The 15027-nt window shown below is 39.9% G+C and overlaps 1 protein-coding gene and 1 non-coding gene across 5 annotated transcripts in view; both read left to right on the forward strand.

Moving 5' to 3' along the window:
• The window catches only part of apba2b (amyloid beta (A4) precursor protein-binding, family A, member 2b), a 194534-nt gene that overhangs the window by 144917 nt on the left and 34590 nt on the right, over window positions 1–15027 (forward strand). The gene's annotated exons all lie outside the window — the stretch shown is intronic.
• Window positions 11204–11318, forward strand: LOC119262481. The gene has a single exon (XR_005129681.1). It is a non-coding gene; the product is annotated as a U5 spliceosomal RNA (small nuclear RNA).

Raw genomic sequence — 15027 nt, forward strand, 5'->3', positions numbered from 1 at the left:
TGTAATAACAAATTAATTACACATTAGTTACACTAGTAATTACATTCACATTGATGTTCTATATGGACAGAGTCTGTGCTTCTTTTTATTTATTTCAGTGTCAATAATGGCAAAAAAGTAAAGCAGAGTGTGACTATATGCACAAATTTGATGATTTCACAAATCATAAATACTGAAATGCAAAAATCCTGAAATCAAAAACATGAAATACTTCCTCCTCTGTTTGCAAACATGGATTAAATGTTTACAGTCTGTTTGATTGAGAAATTAAAGAAATAATATTGTTTTAGAACAAACTCTTAAATCTTTTTTTTGTTTTCTTTTTTTTTTTATTACTGACTATGAAGTGCCATTTTCTGTCAGCTTTTATAATGAATGGATGAATAGAAATGATCTAAAATTACTAGGAAAAATTCTTTTTCCATTAAAAGAAAATTCCACAGATTTTTCAATCGCAATTCAATTATCACAACATACACAGTCATTTAGAGTGGGCTGGTGTGAAATGCTAGAGAAACAGGCAGAATCAGTCAGAGTCAGAACTGTTTGTGGTCTAAAGAGTTTCCCTCTAAAATTTCCTTCACAGAAAGTTACATTGAGAATGGTTTGAAAATGTTTTGTCCTAAAAAGTATATATTTTTAATTCCTTTCATGGGGGAGAGGTACGTGCAGCATGTTGTATGGGAAAATACATGTAGGAGAAAATCTGTCCCATACAAAGTTACTTTTTCTGTTTGTTTAATTCTTGCTATTTTACTGACCAATGATTTGTTAAAACAATTAAAAGTAGTTTTTGGCCATTTTGTGCTTGGCCTATTTTTGACAGTGAGTGTGTTTACATGCAAATATTTTTGCCAATCCGATTGAATACATTCTGATTACAGATTAAGACTATATATAAAAAGGTGTTTATATATGACTGTATTCAACAATCGCACGGAAAATCTTCATTTACATGCTCACTACAAGTAATCCGATTCATTACATTTACGGCATTTGGCTGACGCTCTTATCCAGAGCGACTTACAATTTGATCATTTTACACAGGGAGGCGAAGGTGGTGTTAGGAGTCTTGCCCAAGGACCCTTATTGGTATAGTGTAGGGTGCTTGCCCAGGTGGGGATTGAACCCCAGTCTACAGTGTAGAAGGCAGAGGTATTAACCACTACACTAACCAACCACAACCACATTCAAAATGACACGCGTGAGTAGATAACCACTTATAGTAAACATTACCACGGCAAACAACATGTGAGTCCAGTCAGTGTGAGATGAGTTTCCAGTTGGCGTGCTTATGTTTTTAATTGCTGTAAAAATGTGTCAGACTCCTGGACGTCCTGGACGTCCGTCCCACTGCTGTCTTTTAAAGATCAGAGCATAAACTTTGTTTCCTCTGCAGACCAGTTTGAACGTTATAAAGGTTCACTATGACGCGACACACATGCGTACTTACACGTACTTACACGTTCTGATAGGGAATGTAATCAGATGCAGGTGTTTACACAGATATTATTCCTCTATTTAACATATTATTTACAGGATTACCCACCTCGATCAATCAGACAGAAATTGTATTCCGAATGTTTACATGGAAGTATTCTATTCCGATCAAGCTATTAGTCGGATTATTAACGGATTATTAGGCTATTATTAGGCTGAACATGGCTATTGTGACTCCTGGTTTCTATCACACCACCACTGTAAAGAAATCCGAGTGGATACGTTTCTCTAGAACAGAGCCGTTCACATCACACCACTCGGAATGACTGTATATTCCAACCACTGCATTATAAGATATTTGGAAAAATCCAGTGGAATATTCCTTTCATTTCCTTTTAAGGGGATAAGGATGTTTTTTCCTTTTCTCTGTAAAGTTGCCATGGTTAATGTAATTGCTAATATGGTGCACTCTGCCAGTATAAAGCTAACAAACATAGCAGTGTCTTTAGGTGAATTCTCTAGTGGGCTTATTGGCTAAAAACAAGGCTCAGGCCATGAAACGAAAGCATATTGGGATAATTTAGTGACCCATGTGGATTCCCTAATCATCCTCAATGAGGCTCAGAGGGGCCCTGGCTTATCTGGCCTGTTTCAGGGGCTTCGTTAGTGCTGTAGGAAAGAACCGAGAGCTGGAACTCTGCTTCTAAAACCTCTCAACCTCTCGCTTATCCCCAGAAGACTGCTGTCGTTTGTGTTTCCCCTCGGCTCTGGCGCCTGGTATGGTGGTTGGGTCCTATTTTTGTTATGAGATGAGATTTGTTTGTTTACACCCCAGGAGATGTTGTCTAATCAGTAGTTATGGGATTAGAGCGTAATCTCCCTCACTCTCTGTGGGCTAGGATGAGAGCTTTTCAGCTGCCACGCTCCGCGCCAACTGCAAGTGCATTTGTGAATGCCTTATAATACCCTGCTGCTGAATCAAAGTGACTAGGTTATTACTGGGATCTTTCTTCAAAGCTTTTGTATGTGACATAGAAAAGTATGACACGGCGCTTTTTTGAGTCGAGTTGTGCACTTTAAAGAGTAAAAAAAAAATCTTTGTAGGAAACTCTTTATTGCTTCCATCAGTATTGGTCAATGAACAAGTATGTGTTGGATGTCATTTCTGTAATTGGATGTAATCTCTGAACATGCTGTCTTGCTCTTTTAATTAAATAGGGGTGGCCAGACTGGCCAGTTCAATCTACAGGGACCCCAGTGCTGTTTATCTTGCCAGTGCAGTTTAAGGCTTGAGCCAGAATTAGACCTCAATTAGCACACGCGCTTCGTCCCGGCAGATGGGAAAGAAACTGCCTCCACGTGGCACCATAATGTGATAGCTGGCACATGCCAACATCAGATCGCTGTTACACCTGGCTTTTGCAAGCCTGCCATCCACTCCTATTCTGCAGAAGGCAGTATTAAAGGAATACTCCAGTGTTTTTCAACCTAAGCGCAATTTGCCAATTCTGCATTGTACTGTCAATTACTATGAAGACGAATTCCTGTGTGGGTCCTTTGCTTTGAAGTTTAGAGACTCAGAGCCCACTTATAATAGACGCTGCCCACTGGATTTTAAGAAGCCCTGACTTTTTTGACAAGGCATCCAATCAGAACACGGGCTATTTACCAATGTTAGTCTTAAAGGCACAGTAACCCAAACAACCTGTTTAATGTTATAATGTTATAAAGAGAGGTGAAAAAAAATCACATAAACAAGTCATTTTGGTATATATGATGATCTATTGACTTTGGTGTATAAATCCAAAAGAATTTGATGTATAAACCCACACAGAGAGTATATGTAGGATATGGGCCCTGTAATAAAAGTTTGTTTTGAGTGAGAGAGTGAGTTACTTAGTTAATTTGTAAATGAATTAGTGAGTCAGTGAGAGAATAAGTTAGTCAATCAGTTAGTTAGTGAGTCAGTTATTTTATGAGTAAATTAGTGAGCTAGGTAGTTTGTGAGTGAGGTAGTTTGACAGTGATATAGTTTGTGAGTGAGGTAGTTTGACAGTGATATAGTTTGTGAGTGAGGTAGTTTGACAGTGATATAGTTTGTGAGTGAGAGTTAGTAAGTTAGTTACTTTGTGAGTTAGTGAGTTTGTGATTGACTAAGATCATTTGTGAGTTTCTGAGTCATTGAGTTAGTGAGTTTATGAGTGAGTTAGTGAGTTAGGTTGTGATTTAGTTAGTGGGTTTGTGAGTGAATTATTTTGTGAGTGAATTATTTTGTGAGTGAGTTAGTTTGTGAGTGAATTAGTGAGTTAGGTTGTGATTTAGTTAGTGGGTTTGTGAGTGAATTAGTTTGTGAGTGAGTGAGTTAGTTTATGAGTGAGTTAGTGAGTTAGGTTGTGATTTAGTTAGTAGGTTTATGAGTGAATTAGTTTGTGAGTGAGTGAATTAGTTTGTGAGTGAATTATTTTGTGAGTGAGTTAGTTTGTGAGTGAATTAGTGAGTTAGGTTGTGATTTAGTTAGTGGGTTTGTGAGTGAATTAGTTTATGAGTGAGTGAGTTAGTTTATGAGTGAGTTAGTGAGTTAGGTTGTGATTTAGTTAGTAGGTTTATGAGTGAATTAGTTTGTGAGTGAGTGAATTAGTTTGTGAGTGAATTATTTTGTGAGTGAGTTAGTTTATGAGTGAGTTAGTGAGTTAGGTTGTGATTTAGTTAGTAGGTTTATGAGTGAATTAGTTTGTGAGTGAGTGAATTAGTTTGTGAGTGAGTGAATTAGTTTGTGAGTGAGTGAATTAGTTTGTGAGTGAATTATTTTGTGAGTGAGTTAGTTTGTGAGTGAATTAGTGAGTTAGGTTGTGATTTAGTTAGTGGGTTTGTGAGTGAATTAGTTTGTGAGTGAGTGAATTAGTTTATGAGTTAGTGAGTTAGTTTGTGAGTGAGTTAGTGAGTTTGTGAGTGAATTATTTTGTGAGTGAGTGAGTTAGTTAGTTTGTGAGTGAATTAGTGAGTTAGGTTCTGATTTAGTTAGTGGGTTTGTGAGTGAATTAGTTTGTGAGTGAGTGAGTTAGTTTATGAGTGAGTTAGTGAGTTAGGTTGTGATTTAGTTAGTAGGTTTATGAGTGAATTAGTTTGTGAGTGAGTGAATTAGTTTGTGAGTGAATTATTTTGTGAGTGAGTTAGTTTATGAGTGAGTTAGTGAGTTAGGTTGTGATTTAGTTAGTAGGTTTATGAGTGAATTAGTTTGTGAGTGAGTGAATTAGTTTGTGAGTGAGTGAATTAGTTTGTGAGTGAATTATTTTGTGAGTGAGTTAGTTTGTGAGTGAATTAGTGAGTTTGGTTGTGATTTAGTTAGTGGGTTTGTGAGTGAATTAGTTTGTGAGTGAGTGAATTAGTTTATGAGTTAGTGAGTTAGGTTGTGATTTAGTTAGTGAGGTAGTTTATGAGTGAATTAGTTTGTGAGTGAATTAGTGAGTTAGTTTATGAGTTAGTGAGTTAGTTTATGAGTTAGTGAGTTAGTTTATGAGTTAGTGAGTTAGTTTATGAGTGAGTTAGTGAGTTAGTTTATGAGTTAGTGAGTTAGTTTATGAGTTAGTGAGTTAGTTTATGAGTTAGTTAGTGAGTTATTTTATGAGTTAGTGAGTTAGTTTATGAGTTAGTGAGTTAGTTTATGAGTTAGTGAGTTAGTTTATGAGTGAGTTAGTGAGTTAGCTTGTGATTTAGTTAGTGAGTTTGTGAGTGAATTAGTTTGTGAGTGAGTGAGTTAGTTTATGAGTGAGTTAGTGAGTTAGGTTGTGATTTAGTTAGTAGGTTTATGAGTGAATTAGTTTGTGAGTGAGTGAATTAGTTTGTGAGTGAATTATTTTGTGAGTGAGTTAGTTTATGAGTGAGTTAGTGAGTTAGGTTGTGATTTAGTTAGTAGGTTTATGAGTGAATTAGTTTGTGAGTGAGTGAATTAGTTTGTGAGTGAGTGAATTAGTTTGTGAGTGAATTATTTTGTGAGTGAGTTAGTTTGTGAGTGAATTAGTGAGTTTGGTTGTGATTTAGTTAGTGGGTTTGTGAGTGAATTAGTTTGTGAGTGAGTGAATTAGTTTATGAGTTAGTGAGTTAGGTTGTGATTTAGTTAGTGAGGTAGTTTATGAGTGAATTAGTTTGTGAGTGAATTAGTGAGTTAGTTTATGAGTTAGTGAGTTAGTTTATGAGTTAGTGAGTTAGTTTATGAGTTAGTGAGTTAGTTTATGAGTTAGTTAGTGAGTTATTTTATGAGTTAGTGAGTTAGTTTATGAGTTAGTGAGTTAGTTTATGAGTTAGTGAGTTAGTTTATGAGTGAGTTAGTGAGTTAGCTTGTGATTTAGTTAGTGAGTTTGTGAGTGAATTAGTTTGTGAGTGAGTGAGTTAGGTTGTGATTTAGTTAGTGAATTAATTTGTGAGTGATTGAATTAGTTTGTGAGTGAATTAGTGAGGTAATTGATGAGTGAGTGAGTGAGTTAGGTTGAGATTAAGATAGTGAGTTTGTGAGTGAGAGTTAGATAATCAGTTATTAAGTTTGTGATTTAATGAGTTAGCTGGTGAGTGGTTAGTGAGTGAATGAGTGAGTGGTTGAGTGAATGAATTAGTTAATTAATTTGTTTCAAGCCAGATTTATAAAGAGCTTAATTTCTAAAAACACATTTCCTTTAACTCAATGATTTTGGGGGCTGCGACTCAGAGTCTTGGCCAGCAGGGAGCTTCAGATGCGTGATTGCAATTGAAATAAATTAAGCAACTTAAAAATATTCTAAGGCTTGTTTGGCCGTTTAGACTATCCAGAGTTCGCTCAGATGGCTCAGTTTTACTCAGTTAACTACAGTCAGAGTTCTGTAGCCTAACCCTTCCTCTGGACGATATCAAACAGAAGATACAAGAGCAACTTTCATAAGTGAAAGCAAAAAATCCACTAAGCTCTAAGAATACTGTATAATTATTCTTATTATGTTAAATGCCTGGATGGGGTGTGCTTGGGCCCCAGAACGCTTAAATGCGGTTTCGGTTCTGCTCTAGTCGTCTTGAAAGACCATGTTCGCTTCGTAACGAGGAGCTGCTTCTGTAAACAAAAGAATCCTGCAAGTGCTGTGTCTCAGGGAGTATGTGGCTGCCTGGCTTTGATCACGCTCAGTGGATTCCATTCAATGCTGAAAACAGCGGTTTGCAGGCAGAGGCGTTCCAGGGCGCTGAATTAAAACGGTGGAATTGAAATGGTTGTCAGAGTGATGAATAGTTAATGTCAGGTGCACGCTGCGTCAATCTGCAGAAAAGACGCTCTTTTACAAATGAGAGAAGAGGTTGGGAATGCTGATGGCTTCAGTGTCTACATCTACAAGGAATAGTCCATTGGTTTTCAGACTAATCTCAATCTGTTATATCAGTATCGCCCTCGAAGTTATTTTAAGTGGTTTCTATGCACTAAGGAAAAAAAAACCCTGCTGACCTGAAGCTCACTTATAATAAGCCAGTGGGCGGCTGCTGAGTTCCTTGAATGTTGGAAATACATGGCTATTAGAGCATAAACCATATGTTGTTTGGCTGAGAAGATCAGCTAATGCTGACGAATGACAGTTTAATCAGCTTTGTATTGGTAATAATGCGCCAATAATTTCAGACGTTTTTGGTTGTGGCACCACTGGGAATTTAACTAATGATAGAGCAAAGATAGAGCAAAATTTTGAAGAGCACAGAAAGAGTCACTCCCAGTTTAAAGCTGCTTGGAGACGCCTTTGGTGGAAATGTATAATTCCCAGTGTGCAGAAGAAGATTTTGTAACATGGGTTATGCTTGGGACCCCTTCCTGTTGATTTGAATGAGAGTTCAAAGAGAACTCAGTCAGAATTTGGTGAAAGATTTGTCGTCCAAGGATGTGAGTGAAGTATCTATATGCTGTTTATTAGAGTTTAAGAAATGTGATTGTAGAAAACGGGCGGCATGGTGGCGTGGTGGATAGCACTGTCGCCTCACAGCGAGGAGGGCCTGGGTTCGATTCCCCGCCCGGGCGACCGGGGTCCTCTCTGTGTGGAGTTCTCCGGTTTCCTCCCACAGTCCAAAGACATGCAGTCAGGTCGATTGGACATGCTAAATTGCCCCTAGGTGTGTGAGTGACTGTCTGTGTCTGTCTGTCTGCCCTGTGATGGACTGGCAACCTGTCCAGGGTGTATCCTGCCTTCTGCCTGATGACTGCTGGGATAGGCTCCAGCACCCCCCCGCGACCCTGATGGAGAAGCGGCTTGGAAAATGGATGGATGGATGGATGGATTGTAGAAAACATGTCAGTCAGTAAAGCACAGATTAACCACACTACTGGGGTACAAAATTAAGGTCTGTTATGTAAATATAAAATTATATCTAAATTTTTTGGCTGCTTAAAATCAATATTTCCAGTAAAATTTTCATATTGGTCGAGCTCTAGTGACTGTATAATGCAAATATTTAAACTACAGCTGTACAGTAGGTTTTATGATGAGGCTGCTATGACAAACTGATTTACCAAAGCTATTCCTATGAAGTTTTATCCAGAACTCCACCAGCACCACAATACTGGCACCAACTTACAGTTTATCATCAAAAGTATGCAGACACCCCTCATAATTATTGCCTTTAGGTTTTTCAGCCACACCCACTGATGACAGGTTTATGACATCACATAGACATGCAATCTCCATAGACAAACACTGGCCAAGCGGCTGCACTCAAGCCTAAGATCACTATGCACAATGCCAAGTGACGGCTGGAGTGATGTGAAGCAGCTGGAGCTGGACTGGAAATATATTCTCTGGAGTGATGAATCACACTCCACTATCCAGCAGTGTGATGGATGCCAGGAGAACGCTTCCCACCTGAATGCACAGTGCCAACAGTAAAATTTCATGGAGGAGGGATGATGTCTACTGTTTTAAGGTTTGTGCTTAGGGTTTAGACAAATGCTTCCAATGTCGTGGCAAGAATTTGAGGAGGGCCCTTTACTCTTCCAGCATGCCTGTGCTCCTGTGCACAAATCAGGTTCATAAAGACATGGTTTGATGTGTTTGCTGTGGAGGAACTCCAGTGGCCTCCAGAGCCCTGACCTCAACCCCACAGAACACCTTTAGGATAGATAAAAAGGATAAATTGAATGTCAATTGTGAGCCTGGCCTTCTCACCCAAAATCAGTGCATGACCTCACAGATGCTCTCCAAAAAGTTGCGAAAAGCCTTCCCAGAAGAGTGAAGACAGTTTATAGCTGCAGAGGGTGCATGAACCCATATTAATGGCCAAAGCTAATATAGATGTTATGGTTAGGTGTCCACATACTTTTGGCCATGCAGTGTACCACAAGTTCATCCCTATGAAAGACTAGTTCTGTCCCTGAAACAACCTGTTATACAGCTTATACAGTATTTGACAAGTGTTCTACGTTTTTTACACTGCCGTTTTTATGTTTTCATCTGCCCAGTAGCTTCTGTTATCACTTAGCCAATTTCAAGTCTTCAGGTTTTTTGGTTTTCTTTTCTTAGCTGCCAAAATTACTGTATGGTAATCAAATATATGTTGCAACTGTGGCATATACAGTTTAGGTTGAAAAACGCTGGGTTATTCCTTTAAGTTCGCAAAGAAGAAATAACTGTGGGACTCTGTCTTGCATTTCAGTGGAAAGAAATGAGAACGAGCAATTAAAATGCAAGAGAGAGCCCCGCAGTAGTTCTTTCTTTGTGATCTCTATCAGCTCTGCTTAAGTTCCTGAAGCGTGAGTCCCCTTTAGTCAGATGGTTGTCTTAAGTAAACTCTGAAAGTAGAGCTTCAGCAGAAATGGCAGTGCGCAGGTTCCAGTTCTTGACTGTAATCCGCCTTCCCTTTTTTCAGAACAGCATGCAGATGCGGGTTAATTTTGCATGAAGCATGCCGTGGCTGTCTGCGCAGAGAGTCTAGTTTTAGAAACACTCGCATGTGGCGAGGGCTGGGACTCAGAAGCGTAGCTGTGTGTTCGGTACACACACCTGTGGAGGGGTAGAGCCTGTTAGGGTGTGTACTGTGAGAGTGATGTTCTTCTGTATGAAAATGCTTTGCTCCACCACACTCAACCCTAACCTTAGAGGAACAGTCAGACACAGATTTACACAATTTTCCACTTATCCCAGATGAAGTCGAACAGCCGAGACATGTTTGGAATCCAAAATTTGACTCTTTAGTTTAGAACTGGAGATATGAGGCTAACTAGCTAAAAACACCAGAACTCAATAGTCACCCAAATAGCCCAAATCATTTGTGTAAATGTGCATCACCAAAACGTCTCTCAACCCACTGATTCTAGGTCAGCACTCCTACTCCGGTTCTCTAGTGAGTTGTCTAGATTTTTATAATTTTTTACAGTTAACAGTCACACTGTGTCCTAAACCACATCATCAAGTCTACATGACCTTATTAAAGACCTGGAGGCAGGTTGAGTGGGTTGATAAAAGTTTTGGTGATGTATTTTTACAGAAACGATTTGAGTTGTTTGGGTGACTATTGAGTTCTTGGTGTTTGTTAGCAGCGTCAGCAATGTTAGCTTTCTGTCTGGGGTAAATAGAAAATATTGTACATTTGATTTTTCACCGAATCATTCCTTTAGCCTCAGCAATCAAAAAATCAGCTTTAACTGCTTTTACTTTATTCTGAAAGCCAAGTGATTCATATTTCAGGACGTACTTCTGAGGAGATTAGAAAAAAGTCAATCCACATGCATAAGGAATGAAAGATCTTTCATCTCTGAGAGAGAGGAGAAAATCAAGCTGTTTTAGATCTGAAAACATCCACAGGTGTTTCTGTCCATCCTTCCACTGTGAGAAGACCACTCAGCGCTGTGGGTATAAAAGCATGTGTAGCTGATCAAGAAGAACCTCACTGAGAAAAGGAGACGGACGCATCAAACAAAGAAGCAATGGACTGAGCACCCCAGAGTCCAGACCTCAACACCACTGAATGTGTTGGGGATTGTTTGGATTGTGAGAAGCAGAAAGTATAACCAAGTATCTGTATCAGGGGTGGCCAACCCACGGCTCACGAGCCACATGCGGCTCTTCTATTTACAATTAAATATATATGTGTGTGTGTGTGTGTATATATATATATATATATATATATATATATATATATATATATATATATATATACACATACATACACACACACACACACACACACATATATATATATCTATGTTCTAATCTTCAGCGGCACTTTTCCTCACTGCACTCCAACGTGGTGGACATGCTGCACCACTTGGACAGACTGAACCGTGATCTCCAGGGGAAATTAAAGATGCTCCCTGATCTAGTGCAGTCAGTATTTGCATTTGTTAACAAACTCAAGCGGTTTAAAACTTGTCTTAAAAAGGGAGAACTAACACATTTCCAGTCTGTGTCAAATGCAAGTGCCCAAGCAGCTGAGGTCCTAAAAGGGAGAACTGCACACTATGCAACACTTCTTGAAAGTCTGCAACAGAACTTTGAGGACAGGGAACCCTGGAATTTTGGAAAATCGTGCCTGTGGAGAAGTATCCCAATGTAAAACAAGCTGCACTGAAGCTCCTGTCAATGTTCGGCTCAACCTATGTTTGTGAATCAGTATTTTCCACCCTGAAACACATGAAATCAAAGCATCGCTCCGTTCTTACTGATCTACATGTGAAAGAACTGCTTCGAGTAGCAACAACTGAATACAAGCCAGATTTGAAATGGATTGTGGGAAACAAAAAATGCCAGACGTCCCACTAAACTCGGGTTCATAGCTCGGGTTTCTCTTCATTCACGCACAAATCTTTTGCCTTTTACTAAAGATTTCCGTGGAGGGGAGCGTTGACGAGTTCTTCTTATTTTTGAAGGCTCTGCCACGGCAGAGCTAAAGCTGTGGGGGCAGTCGTGGGCTGGAGGTTAGGGATCTGGCCCTGTGACCGGAAGGTTGCCGGTTCAATCCCCAGGGCCGACAGTCTATGACTGAGGTGTCCTTGAGCAAGACACCTAACCCCCAACTGCTCCCTGGGCACCGTCAACAGGGCTGCCCACCGCTCCGGGCAAGTGTGCTCACTGTCCCCTAGTGTGTGTGTTCACTAGTGTGTGTGTGGTGTTTCACTTCACGGATGGGTTAAATGTGGAGGTGGAATTTCCCCAGTTGTGGGATCAAAAAAGTATCACTTAACTTAAACTCATCTACATGACAGGTGGGAAAATGGGTTTAAAAACTATAAATGTTTGTGTAAATATAGCCTGTGGTTCCTAGTTGTAATGAGCATTTTGTTCTGGCTCTTGGTGTCTGAAAGGTATTGATATGTATTACAAATATGTATTATTATGTCTAATATGTAATAACAGTGTTTTAAATCTAATCCTAAACTGAATCGAATCTTGTGTAATCGCTAATCTAATCCTCAGTAACTAAAAAGAAATGGTTTTACTCTGGCGTACTCTTTCAGTGTTAACACTGTATGGTGTTCGGGTCTGTGTGTGTGTGTGTGTGTGTGTGTGGACAACATGGACAGGCTGCTGACTGGCTACAGCTGCTAAAGGAGAACCCTATGCTGGCCACTTGTGATATTTTAAACATCTGGTATTTTTACATAAGTTGTTACAGCTGTATTGATGTGGTGGGTCCACCAGACCACTGAGTAACAAACACACCAACACTACACAAGGGTTAAAAATGAAACATGGAGCTTTTTTAAAAAGGATTTTATAAAGCCGGGAGCATTTTGTTGATCGTATCAGTTAGTTCTGTTTACAGTGGGTCATTTTTGTCCAGAAAATGTACAAAAACAAGTGTGCACACATACACACACATGCTCCTATTCGTTCTAATTGAATTACACACAAATCTCTAAAGGTGAAACTCAGGGCTTGAATCTGCAGATCTGGCCTTCTTACCCACTGCCATTAAAAGCCGTTTAAAACGAAACCATGGCAACTGCTTTCTCTCTCTCTCTCTCTCTCTCTCTCTCTCTCTCTCTCTCTCAGCAGTGGTTTGTGCTTTAGTGAGTGCGGGATGGGTCAGTTTGTGCTCCTCTCCAGCAAAGTGGCCACACTGCAGTAAACTCTCCACACAAACACAGTCCATCTGCTCTTATTTCTGCCGTATTTTGACCATGAAAACTAGACGTGAAAACTCGTCTTGTTCGGAATCTTTATGTGTTTGAGCCACGTAGGCAAAAGCTTCATGATTTATTGAGGTGGATCACTTCAGCCGGCACTGATGCAGTATTTATGCAACACTCATTACCCACTCTGTCTGATCTCTCTTATCTCTCACTCATCCATCTTTTTTTATCTCTTTCTCATCCACCACCGCCCTCCCTCTCCTTCCTCACTCATTCACTGTATCTCTCTTTCTTTCTATCCCTCATCTACCTGCCTCTCATTCACACTCTCTCCATCTCTCTCTGTCTCTCTCTCTCTCTCTCTCTCTCTTTCTCTCTTGGGAGGTTTTATTTTTCTGCATGCTGTAGGTGGAGACAGATGAAGGTAGCAGTGAGGAAATGTACTGTGAATCTAAAGGGATCTCTGTGGGTTTCAGCCCTATAGGCTATTTTTGCTGTTTGTCATAGATCTAAATAAACACGGCCGATGGAGCTGCATTTATCCAGCAACCAACTGGAGGTCAGCACACAGTGGAGTGGACAGGAGTGAGAGAGCCAGGGTAATAGCCTATGCTAGTGAGAGACACAGAGAGCGAGAGACAGGGGGAAGGGAGAGAAAAATGTGTGAAGAGCAAAGAAAAAGAGAATGAGAGATTGGAAGAGAGTAAGAGGGAGAAAAGGGTTAGAGAGAGAAAAGAAGTAACAGGCGGAGCAGGAGAGACAGGAAGAAAGAGAAAGGGGTAGAGAGAAAGCAGAAAAGGAGCGAGGGTTTAGAGAGAGAGAGATAAAGAGGAAGATAAGGGTAGAGAAAAAGAAAGAAGGAGAGAAAACTGATGAAAGAGAGAAAGAAGTAGAAAGGGGTTACAGAAAGTGCGAAAGAGGAATAGATAGAGAAAGAGAGAGAGACAGAGAGAGAGAAGGGGGAAGCTAGAGAAAAATGTATAAAATAGGAAGAGAACGAGAGAAAGAGAGATGAAGAAGAAGATAAGTGTTAGAGAAGGAAAAAGAGAAAGAAGGAAATTAGAGAAAGACAGCGAGAAAGATGTAGAGAGGGGTTGCAGAAGGAGGGAAAGGGAGAAAGAGAAAAAGAGATGAAGTGAGAAACAGAACAAGGGAAAGGGAGAAAAAAGGGGAAGGGATAGAGAGAGAGTTTAAGGAAAAAACAGCAAAAGGGGTAAAGGGAGAGAAAGGGAATATGTGAGAGAGCAAGAGCGGAAGAGCTGGAGAAAAAAGAGAGGGAGAAGAAAAGGGAGGGAGAGAGAGAGAGAGAGAGAGAGAGAGAGAGAGAGAGAGAGCTGAATGGTTTCGACGCGTGATGTCTTTACTAAATGTGTGTCCTTAGGCAGAGATGCTCCTCAGACTGCTGCATGAATAGCAGCACTCTGAAGGAGGAGTGAGCGAATGTGTGTGTGTGTGTGTGTGTGTGTGTGTGTGTGTGTGTGTGTGTGTGTATAGCTGTATAGCTGTCTATTAGCTCTTTGTATAATGCTCTCCAAACATATCCAGATATTTTTGAAAATGCCTTTTTTTGTTGCAAAGCACCTCATGGAACCTGCTTGTAACCCACTCGCTCACATTAAGCAGGCTAAAAATTCTCCACAAGGGGGCGATATTAGTTGTCAGGTAGCTTTTGATGCTTCATAAGAGCAGGTCTTCACCGCAGTGACTGCATATCCGTAGCTATTTTCATTTATTGTGCAAGCCGAACTCTGGCTGAAATGCAACTGATGGTTTCTTGCACCTTGGATTTACAGATGTTTGATCTGATTCCATTTACCCTTTTCACTAAAATGCATTGCCAGTGTGACCCGATGAGATCTGATCTCACTTCCCCATGTGAAAGGCACATGCACCGTTTCTGTTTTACTTTTGTTTATTTTTCCCCCATCACAATAGGAGTCAATAAGCTTGGCTGGGACGCTGTCATCGGCCCAAAGTGCAGGCTTGCATATCCACCATCTTTCTTTTACTTGTTTATCCTCTCACGTGATAGTCAGACTCATTTCAGTCAGACTCAGATAGTCAGACTCATTTCCTCTCACATAATTGTAGTCAGAGAGCAAAACACATTTAATGTGGATGAATAATGTGATCAAAGATTCCATTACAATACATGCAAAAGGGTTTTATGCTGTCAAGCGAAACCTGAAAGTGATCCAGTCCGCAAAAATGCATGTGGATACAAGATGTGTTTGGCAATTAGGGGGCGATAACCTGTTTGCAGCTGAATTTGGCTTTAACAGTTACTTTTTCCTTAACATTCAGTTGTATATGCATCAGAATGTACTTCGCCCAATTATTTTAAATGGGAACATCAGCTCAACTGCAAATGTTAAAAATACCTCATTGACGCTAAAGAAATGTGAACTTATGCTCATAATCTAATGTCAGATTTTAAAAATAAATGCTAACTGCTAATTCAAATAGAGTGAAAACCTCAGTTTCTCTGCATGATCAGGACTGTTTTGATGTTTTAAAGACAA

The sequence above is a fragment of the Pygocentrus nattereri genome, chromosome 25, assembly GCF_015220715.1.
Source record: "Pygocentrus nattereri isolate fPygNat1 chromosome 25, fPygNat1.pri, whole genome shotgun sequence".
Lineage (NCBI taxonomy): Eukaryota > Metazoa > Chordata > Actinopteri > Characiformes > Serrasalmidae > Pygocentrus > Pygocentrus nattereri.